This window comes from Gossypium raimondii, chromosome 13, assembly GCF_025698545.1.
Source record: "Gossypium raimondii isolate GPD5lz chromosome 13, ASM2569854v1, whole genome shotgun sequence".
NCBI lineage: Eukaryota > Viridiplantae > Streptophyta > Magnoliopsida > Malvales > Malvaceae > Gossypium > Gossypium raimondii.
The window spans coordinates 26447635-26458982 of record NC_068577.1 but is presented as its reverse complement, the minus strand read 5'-3'; the positions used below and the strand labels follow the sequence as shown (position 1 = coordinate 26458982).

General features: G+C 37.6%; 1 pseudogene; it reads left to right on the top strand.

Annotated features, from left to right (window-relative positions):
- Positions 1-3030: 3030 nt before the first annotated feature.
- On the top strand, positions 3031-7720 carry LOC105784743 (uncharacterized; annotated as a pseudogene).
- Positions 7721-11348: the final 3628 nt, after the last annotated feature.

Here is an 11348-nt window from a genome sequence, read left to right as displayed (position 1 = left end):
AAGCTCGATCCAACTCCTTGAAGAAACCATGCACCTTAGTGTAAGCTAATTTCACTCAATTCCGCCTCCTTAGCTCAATTGACTTTAATCAGCTCACTTGAGCTCAATTCCACCTATTTGAGCTCAATTTAGCTTCTTTCCAGCTTAATTTTATTATTTGAATAATTTGAGTGATAGTTATATTTTAATTATTTTACTACGACCATAACCAATTTTCTAGCTCAATTCAACTTATCAAGAATTTTGACTATCATTGAGCTAGTCGAATTTATTATTAATTATATTTTATTTATGTCTTTATTTTAGTTTGTTAAATATGTCTTGATATTATTTAATTTAAGTGAATGTACCTTGAATCTAATTTGTTTATATCTTTTGTAGGTACATCCACATGTGGGAACACAATTAATAAGGATTCATGAACATTTCTGGTTCAATGTATATTCGGGTACATGCATGACTACCTACAACGAATGGTTGCCTTAAAGATGATGCATGAATGATTCAATACAATGAATGGAAGAGTGCATGAATATCCACCTACATGCATCGGTTCTTGACCATTGAATTTCCTATGCACCTATTCGCCAAAAGACATCTTTTGAAGTGTCCATTCACCTTGGCCGAATCTAGACAAAGCTATTGACATCCCATGCATTCATCAGCCCTCAAGTACATTTCCTTACTCATGAAGTTGGCCATTGAACATCCATACAGCCGAATTTGGACATCACTTTTAATGGATACATTTCTAGTTTAGTTTTACACATTTAAAGTCGAATTACTTGATGTGAACTTGCCTACGAACCAAATGGAGAATGAACAAGAAGCCATCAAGCTGCCCATTGGTCCAATAACGCGACCTAGAGCTAAACGATTCAAAGATGCTATTTTAGCAATGGTGGAACGGGTTGAGGAAAATGATAGCAAGGAGTTTAAAAACGAGCTGAACATATTCAACTTCTTTGAAGCTGAATTTTGTTCTAGCTAATTAATTTGATGCTGGAATTTAGACCATTTAAATAAACATTTAAATAAGTTTCATTACAGCTTTTAAATATGTCTTAATTAATTTAAGTGTTTAATATGTCTTGATTTAGTTAAATTAAAGATGTCTTGATGTCATTTAGTTTGTCTAAATTATTACATGTTTTAAATTTGTCTAGCCAATTTATGTTATGATTTGTTAATTTTAAGTTGTCTCAATGTTATTTAGGATGTTCACAATTAAATTAGTTGTGTTAGTTTAGAATCAGCTCAAATCATTTAATTAAATAAATGTCTTAATCTGGACATTTTTAATTCAGCTTATTAAATATGTTTTAATTAGTACATACCTTTAATATGTCCATATTAAGTCATAAATTAAATGTGTTAGTTTAATTACAAAGTTTTAATGTGTCTTGACTAAGACAAATTTATTAGTGGCTGCTAATTAATTTGTCTTAGCCGAATTAATGTGTAGAATTTTAATATGTCCAGCTGCTGATTTCATGAGTATTAAACATGTCTTAACCACATTGATGTTTTTTTCAGATGAATCAGCTAGCTTAATGGCAAAGGAAGCTCATAAAGAAGAAGCATGTATTTGGGCACATGCATGGATGGCATTTAAAGTGCAGCTGCCTTGTGTTTCCAGCTGACTTTTCGTGCAGCTCAATGGACTTCTAGCTGCTGTTTTGAGCTTCTCCAAGGGTCAATTTTGTGGAGAGCAATGGCCAAAGAGTGCCTCATAAATTCCAGCAGCCAATTCATGTGGAGGCTACTCCTATTCGGCCAAAGAAGCATAATTTTTGAAGCTGTCCATTTCTCTTCTCCATAGCAACAATTAAGCTCTTTTAAAACATTAATTGAATGTGAATTTTCTCCATTAAAGGGGCCAGCCGAATCATCTTTTCTAGAAGGTTAATTTTCAGAATTTTATCACATGAATGTAACTAGGAAATTTCTAGGAAGTTTCCTCAAGAAACTTAAGGCATAAAGATCTGATTAGATAGGCTATTTAGCTGCCTTAGTCAAGCTATAAATAGGTCATGTAATTCACATTTTGAGGTTAATGAACAATTTGATAGCTTTGCTAAATTGTGAGGTTGTTTTCAACTCTCGTTATTCTCCAAAAAACTTGTGAGACTTATCAAACTTCTTTGTGGCGTCAAACTTGTTTTTGTTTCTACCCGAACTTATCACTTTAATCCCAAAAGTGTGGCGTTCGATTCATACTAAGGTTCCTATCATTTTTTGATAGCGGGTCGAAGTTTTTATCCATTCAACCAACTATCCATCCACACCTTACCAACCTAAGCATTCTCCTAAGTTACGGGTTAACACACTCCTATTGTGTTAGTTCGGCTTCCGAATCCTTAGCCAAAATTGCTTTTATTATTTCTGATTTATTTCCTAAACCAACCAACTCTTTTGAGCCCAAATAATCCTTTTCTTCTAGCCTATTTTGTAAAGCTTCCAATTTACTCCTAATTCACGATCGGGCAATCTCTACGACTCAATTCGAAAACGAGGCGAGGGCATATCAAGTTGGTATCAGAGCTAGCTGAATCGGAGTAAGAATCGTTATATTCGGTATTACGAGATTGTAAAAAAAATCAAAAAAATTCGAAAAAAAATTCAAAAAAAGTTTGTATTTAATTTATTTTTCCTGTGTATTCAGTATTGAAAAAAAAATTCAGAATTAAAAAAAAGTGATTGAAATTCATTTTGAGCTTGTAAAAGCATTGCTTGCTGCCCAAAGGACCACATCTATACAGCCACACTAATTTCCTTCTATTTTCTTTGTTTGTTAGCCTACCCGATCCTAAAATATTACCCTACCAAGCCACATCTATTTTGTAAGCCGACCCCAAACGATTTTGATTTGTCAAACTTAGTTTGCGGAGAATTTTGAGAAGTGAACACCGAGTGGTAAAAGGCAAGAGAGATTAGTGAGACTATTAGAGAGTAGAAAAGCCAAAGTGAGTGATTATTCTTTGTGAGTGATTGGTGAGTTCTTGCTGTGAGTCTTTAAAGAATTTAAAAATGTCACGAAGTCCGAAAAGGAATCCAAATGAGGTAGGTGGATTTCGTCCCATAAGAAATGTTGGAGGAGGAGTGCCGGATCTCACTTTGCAAGCCATTATGCGAGAAATGGAGCGATTGTTTGATCGCAAGCTTGAACCAATCGAAGACCGCTTATATCGAGTTGAAATCCGAGGACAACGTGAAGCGACTCCGGAAGATGCAAGGCGAGAACGAGAGCAACCAATTGACAACTTTGATGAAGGAGAATCCGAAGGTGACCACTTGTCTGAACAAGGAAACCCTTAACGGTTCCAACGAAATCGAGTCCCAAGAAATCGAGACCGCCCGGATGACAATCTCAAAAATATTAAGATGTCTATTCCACCGTTTCAAGGGAAGAATGATCCCGAATCTTACTTGGAGTGGGAAAAGAAAATGGAACTCGTCTTTGAGTGCCATAACTACTCAGAAAATAAAAAGGTAAAGCTCGCTGCCATTGAATTCTCGGACTATGCGATCGTGTGGTGGGATCAATTGGTGACTAGCCGAAGGAGGAATGGGGAGAGGCCTATCTCTACGTGGGCCGAAATGAATGCCGTTATGCGCAAGCGTTTTGTTCCCTCCTATTATCATCGGGAGTTGTACCAACGATTGCAAAATCTCACACAAGGCAACCGAAGTGTCGAGGACTACTATAAAGACATGGAAATTGCTATGATAAGAGCCGACGTGGAGGAGGATCGTGAAGCAACAATGGAGAGATTTTTAGCCGGCCTAAATCGGGATATTGCCAATATCGTCGAGCTTCAACACTATGTAGAAGTTATGGACATGGTGCATATGGCAATAAAAGTTGAAAAACAATTGAAACGGAAAGGACCCACGCGGACATATCCAACGGCTTCTACCAACAAGTGGGCTCAAGGGACTAGCAAAGCCCCCAATCGGCCTAAGGAGCCTTTCGTTGCTGCCAAACCCAACAAGTAAGTGCCGATGCTAGCAAAAATAAAAACGAGGCTGTCTCGAATCATTCTCGCGATATCAAGTGTTTCAAGTGTCAAGGAAGAGGCCACATTGCGAGTCAATGTCCTAATCGACGAGTGATGGTGGTTCGTTCAAATAGCGAGATTGAGTCCGAAGATGAACAAGAGGAGGAGCCTGAAATTCCCATGGCGGAAGGTGAAGAGCTCGAGCTACCCGTTGAAGGAGAATTACTTGTTGTCAAAAGGAGTTTGAATATCCAAGTAGCTGAGGAAGAACAACAACGAGACAACATCTTTCACACCCGTTGCCATGTTCAAGGCAAGGTGTGTAGTTTGATTATTGACGGAGGGAGCTGCACCAATGTCGCAAGCTCTTTGCTTGTTGAAAAACTTGGTTTAGCCACCACAAAGCATCCAACTCCTTACAAGCTACAATGGCTAAATGACGGAGGCGAACTCAAGGTGATGAAGCAAGCAAGGGTGGCATTTTCCATAGGCAAGTACCAAGATGAAGTGGTTTGTGATGTCGTACCAATGCACGCGGGCATTTGCTATTGGGGCGTCCTTGGCAATTTGACCGGTGAGTAGGCCACGACGGCTATACAAACTGATATTCATTTAAGCACCTTGGAAGGAATGTTACATTAGCTCCTCTCACACCGAAGCAAGTGCATGAAGACCAACTCAAAATGAAGCAATCTATTGAGCGAGAAAAAGAAAAAGAGAAAAACAAAAAGAGTGAAAAGAAAAAGAAAGAAAAGAATGATGAGAGCGAGATAAAAACAAAAGTGACCAAAGAAAAAGAACAAGAGTGTGAAAATGAAAAAACAAGTGTTTTTGCTAGAAAAAGAGAGATTCGGAAATTGATGTTAGCGAGGCAACCCATCTTTGTACTTATGTACAAAGAGTGTTTATTTGAAACTAACGAACTTGAAAATACTTTGCCTACTCCTATCGTTTCTTTGTTGCAGGAATTTGGAGATATTTTTCCCGAAGAAGTGCCAAATGACCTACCTCCCATTCGAGGAGTCGAGCACCAAATCGACTTTGTGCCCGGTGCTGCAATTCCAAATAGGCCAGCATATAGAAGTAATCCTGAGGAAACGAAGGAATTGGAAAAGCAAGTAGCCGAATTAATGGAGAAGGGCTACATCCGTGAAAGCTTAAGTCCGTGCGCGGTTCCGGTATTGTTGGTTCCTAAAAAGGATGGATCCTGGCGAATGTGCGTTGACTGCCGCACTATCAACAAAATCACAATAAAATATCGCCATCCTATTCCCCGCCTCGACGACATGCTTGATGAACTTAGTGGAGCCCAATTGTTTTCGAAGATCGATTTAAAAAGTGGGTATCATCAAATCAGAATGTGGGAGGGAGACGAATGGAAAACTGCATTCAAAACGAAGTATGGTTTGTATGAATGGTTGGTAATGCCATTCGGACTTACCAACGCTCCTAGTACTTTCATGCGTCTCATGAATTATGTTTTACGTTCGTTCATTGGGAGATTTTGTGTTGTATATTTTGATGATATTTTAGTATATAGCAAAAGTTTAGAAGATCATATTCAACATCTACGTGCGGTGCTTGAAGTGTTGCGAAAAGAGGTACTTTATGCCAATTTAAAAAAATGTTCTTTTTGCACTAATGAAGTTGTTTTCCTAGGTTTCATTGTGAGTGCTCGTGGTTTAGAAGTTGACCAAGAAAAGGTTAAGGTGATCAACGAATGGCCGCGTCCAACAAACATCAGCCAAGTGAGGAGTTTTCACGGGTTGGCAAGCTTCTACCAAAGGTCTGTGCCTAATTTTAGTTCTGTTGCTGCCCCCTTGACAGGTATAATTAAGAAAAATTCTCCTTTTGTGTGGACTGATGAACAAGAAAATTCTTTTAATAAGCTTAAAGAATGTCTAACTAATGCACCATTGTTGTCTTTACCTGATTTTAACAAAACATTCGAGATAGAGTGTGACGCTTCAGGTATCGGCATTGGCGCTGCTTTGATGCAAGATGGACGGCCTATTGCATACTTTAGTGAAAAGCTTAACGGAGCTACGTTGAATTATCCAACGTATGATAAGGAACTATATGCGTTGGTCCGAGCTCTCGAAACATGGCAACACTATTTATGGTCGAAGGAATTCGTAATCCATTCGGACCACGAGGCTCTAAAGCATTTGAAGGGACAAACCAAGCTCAATAAACGTCATGCCAAGTGGGTGGAGTATTTGGAGTCGTTTCCATACGTGATCAAGTATAAAAAGGGTAAGGAAAATGTTGTAGCCGACGCCCTATCACGAAGGTACGCACTTGTCAATTTAATGGATTCTAAATTGCTTGGTTTTGAATTTATCAAAGATCTTTATAAATCCGATGCTGACTTTGGTGAAATTTATGAGTCTTGTTCGCATGGTGCTTGTGAAAAGTACTTTCAGCATGAGGGCTATTTATTTCGTGAAGGCAAGCTTTGTGTGCCTCAAAGTTCTGTGAGAAACGTCCTTGTAGAATAAGCTCATAGCGGAGGACTTATGGGCCACTTCGGAATTGCTAAAACTTTAGCAATATTGCATGAACATTTCTATTGGCCCAAAATGAAACGTGACGTAATAAGGAAATGTGATTGTTGCATCACTTGTAAGAAGGCAAAGTCACGAATCAAACCGCATGGTTTATACACCCCGTTGCCTATTCCTGATGCTCCGTGGGTAGACATTTCAATGGACTTCGTTCTGGGCCTTCCAAGAACCAAAAGAGGGAGAGATTCAATATTTGTTGTTGTAGACCGTTTTTCAAAAATGGACCATTTCATACCTTGTAATAAAACTGATGATGCTACTAACGTTGCCAATTTATTTTTCAAGGAGGTTGTTAGGTTGCATGGAATTCCTCGAACCATTGTGTCCGACCATGACACAAAGTTTCTAAGTCATTTTTGGAGGACATTGTGGGGGAAATTGGGCACTAAACTTCTATTTTCGACGACATGCCACCCTCAAACGGATGGCCAAACCGAAGTAGTAAACCGTGTGCTATCGACTTTGCTTCGAGCTATTTTGAAAAAGAATTTGAAGATGTGGGAAGATTGCTTACCTCATGTGGAGTTCGAATACAATCAAACCGTTCATTCTGCTACGAAATTTTCTCCTTTTGAGGTAGTATACGGTTTTAACCCCATTACTCCTCTTGATTTGATTCCTATGCCTTCTAATGAATTAGTACATGTAGATGGCAAAAAGAAGGCCGAATTTGTTAAACAATTGCACAAAAATGTTAAGGATAATATTGAGAGGAGAACCGAACAATATGTTCGAGGGGCAAATAAAGGGCGCAAACGAGTCGTGTTTGAACCCAGTGGCTGGGTTTGGATCCACATGCGCAAAGAACGGTTTCCCGATCAAAGGAAATCCAAGCTTCAATCAAGGGGTGATGGCCCTTTTCAAGTATTGGAACGGATCAATGACAACATCTACAAGATTGACCTACCGGGTGAGTATGGAGTGAGTGCAAGTTTTAACGTTGCTGATCTTTCTCCTTTTGATGTAGGTAACGATTCGAGGACGAATCGCTTCGAAGAGAGGGAGGATGATATGAGCTCGCCCATGAAGATAGGTGCCGAATCCATGGAGTTGCCTTTGGGGCCAATTACTCGAGCACGTGCCAAGAAGTTCCAAGATGCTGTAGCAAGCTATATTGCTCGATTGTGGAGTGATGGGTTGATTGCCCCATAAAATGCCCAGCTCAACTAGCTTGATTCGCAATTTCTTACAAGCTGATTTTAGCTTGTGTCAGCTCAATTTAGCTCAATTTGGCACTTAACTAGTTCAAGGAGCTGATTATATTCATTTTGAATAAATTAAATTAGTTGTGTTAGTTTAGAATCAGCTCAAATCATTTAATTAAATAAATGTGTCTTAATCTGGACATTTTTAATTTAGCTTATTAAATATGTTTTAATTAGTACATACCTTTAATATGTCCATATTAAGTCATAAATTAAATGTGTTAGTTTAATTACAAAGTTTTAATGTGTCTTGACTAAGACAAATTTATTAGTGGCTACTAATTAATTTGTCTTAGCCGAATTAATGTGCAGAATTTTAATATGTCCAGCTGCTGATTTCATGAGTATTAAACATGTCTTAACCACATTGATGTTTTTTTCAGATGAATCAGCTAGCTTAATGGCAAAGGAAGCTCATAAAGAAGAAGCATGTATTTGGGCACATGCATGGACGGCATTTAAAGTGCAGCTGCCTTGTGTTTCCAGCTGACTTTTCGTGCAGCTCAATGGACTTCTAGCTGCTGTTTTGAGCTTCTCCAAGGGTCAATTTCGTGGAGAGCAATGGCCAAAGAGTGCCTCATAAATTCCAATAGCCAATTCATGTGGAGGCTACTCCTATTCGGCCAAAGAAGCATAATTTTTGAAGCTGTCCATTTCTCTTCTCCATAGCAGCAATTAAGCTCTTTTAAAACATTAATTGAATGTGAATTTTCTCCATTAAAGGGGCCAGCCGAATCATCTTTTCTAGAAGGTTAATTTTCAGAATTTTATCACATGAATGTAACTAGGAAATTTCTAGGAAGTTTCCTCAAGAAACTTAAGGCATAAGGATCTGATTAGATAGGCTATTCGGCTGCCTTAGTCAAGCTATAAATAGGTCATGTAATTCACATTTTGAGGTTAATGAACAATTTGATAGCTTTGCTAAATTGTGAGGTTGTTTTCAACTCTCGTTATTCTCCAAAAACTTGTGAGACTTATCAAACTTCTTTGTGGCGTCAAACTTGTTTTTGTTTCTACCCGAACTTATCACTTTAATCCCAAAAGTGTGGCGTTCGATTCATACTAAGGTTCCTATCATTTTTTGATAGCGGGTCGAAGTTTTTATCCATTCAACCAACTATCCATCCACACCTTACCAACCTAAGCATTCTTCTAAGTTACGGGTTAACACACTCCTATTGTGTTAGTTCAGCTTCCGAATCCTTAGCCAAAATTGCTTTTATTATTTCTGATTTATTTCCTAAACCAACCAACTCTTTTGAGCCCAAATAATCCTTTTCTTCTAGCCTATTTTGTAAAGCTTCCAATTTACTCCTAATTCACGATCGGGCAATCTCTACGACTCAATTCGAAAACGAGGCGAGGGCATATCACTATCTCACAAAAAAGGGGAGGTTTACGTTGATTGAAAAAGGTACTGTTCAAACTGATCCACATTCATCCATTCATGTGGGAAAACAAGGTGAGTTCTTTGAATCGTTTAAGACTCAACCAAACCCTTTGATCGTTGATGGAAACATTATTGATGTTTTGGTTTCTAAAATGCATTCGTACCTTGATGAGGTTTATTGTTCTTCTTTGATTAGTAATGGATGGCTTGAAGATGATGAGAACATTACAAACAAAGGTTATGTCGTTGATGTGCATTCTTTGATCTATGGAAAAACTACATGTTTAAACAAGGCTGTGGACATAAAACTTGTGATGTATGAGTGTTTAATTTATATGCATGTCCCATTATCGAATTTGATACTCAACTTGCAAAGGTAAAATTTGTCAATTATTTTGAATTCGGCAATTGATCAAGTGCTCGAGTATACACCAAGGCCTCGAAAAGGAATTGTTCATTCTTGATTCATCATTTTATTATTCCTTGTCTTTATGATGATGACAATATTTTCTTGTGTCGAGCTATGAATAAAATTTCGGATGGTTCCTCCTTTTTAACCTTCATTGTGTCACTAATTTGTTTTACTCTTTTGTAGGTGACAAATGGCCCGATTTGAGGACAAATTGTCTTCAAGATGGACGGTATGATTCAAACCCGGCCGCATCCTGTTTTGACACAACTTGTCGACATCAGAATTGGCTTAAACTTGAATGGCCCAAGTGCAAGATGAAACATCTCATAGGCCTGATTGATTATTGGGCCAATGTTTTTAAGGACTTTTTAATTTAATATAGTTTTATTTAAATTAACAAGTTTGCATATTTTTAATTTTTAGACTTGCACTTTGTGTGTTCTGCATTTAATAAGGTCATGCATTATGTAACTCCCATGTTAGTTTAAGTCTGCATCATTAAATTAAGTCTTGCATTAGTAACTCATTTAGTTTGCATTTCAAACCATGCATTTAATCATCTTAGTTTAATAAAGGAGTTGCTGGACATTTATTCAACTCATCTTAGTTTAATTAATAAGTGTTTTTGTTGAACTTTATTTAATAAGTGTTGCTCTTAATTAATCTAGTTACTAGGATTATTTACTGATGCATGAGTTTAAGTTTATGCTTCTTTAATTAACTAGTTGCTGGAATATTTGATGCATATGTTTAGCTCATTTATTTAAGTTAAGTATTTGTCTTTGATATATCATACAGTGAAGAACCGATTAGAATTTTGTCACGAGAGGTGAAAGAATTGAGGAACAAGAACATAGCTTTAGTAAAAGTTCTCTGGCAACGGCACGAAATAGAAGAAGCCACCTGAGAACCCGGGGAAGCTATGAGAAAGCATTATTTGAACCTCTTTTCTGGCAAGATTTTTAGGGACGAAAATTGATACGAACTCATTTCGGAGTTGATGACGAGTCGTAATTGATGCCCGATCGAAATTAGGAAGTATCGGTTTAGAAGTTTCAAGACAAAGGTTTCAAGAATTAAATTTTGGGTATGACAAGGTGTTTGGTAGGGTTATGAAATTTAAAGTCAAATTGAACGATGGAAAAGAAATGATGGATATTCAATGAAAAGAGAACGAACCCTTAATAGAGATTAAGGACCTAGGCTTAAAATGTTTCAAGGAAAAGAAAGGTAACTTGTTTAAAATCGAGACACTCTATTTAGCAAAATAGGAACCTTCGGTATTGTGATGAATGCCACAACTTATGGTGATAAGTTCAAACAAATTCAGATTGACGCCACTAGTGATAGATAAGTCAACTTGAGCTTTGAGGAATTAGGAGAGTGAATTTAAACTCACCAAAATATAGTTTCAATCAAAAATTGACCAAAAGTCCTTTTGCAAGAAAAATAGCAACTATTTATAGCCTAATGGCTAGTAGCCGAATGGACAGACTCAAGGCTTAATAACTAAGCAAACATTGAACTAAATTCCAGCTTTAATTCATTAATTGGCTATAGCAAAGGTTCGGCTGAATGGAGACCAAGGAGTAGCTTCTAAGTTAAGCAAATGAATTTGGAGATTCATGGCAGCAACTAAATTCGGCTAATAAGCTTTAATAGGCTCATTCATTAAACAACACTTGTAGAAAAATCACCAGCATTAAAAGGGAATTTGAGTAGCCATTGGGAGTGTGAATGGACGATTTTGGAAGGTCTCATGGTGTGAAC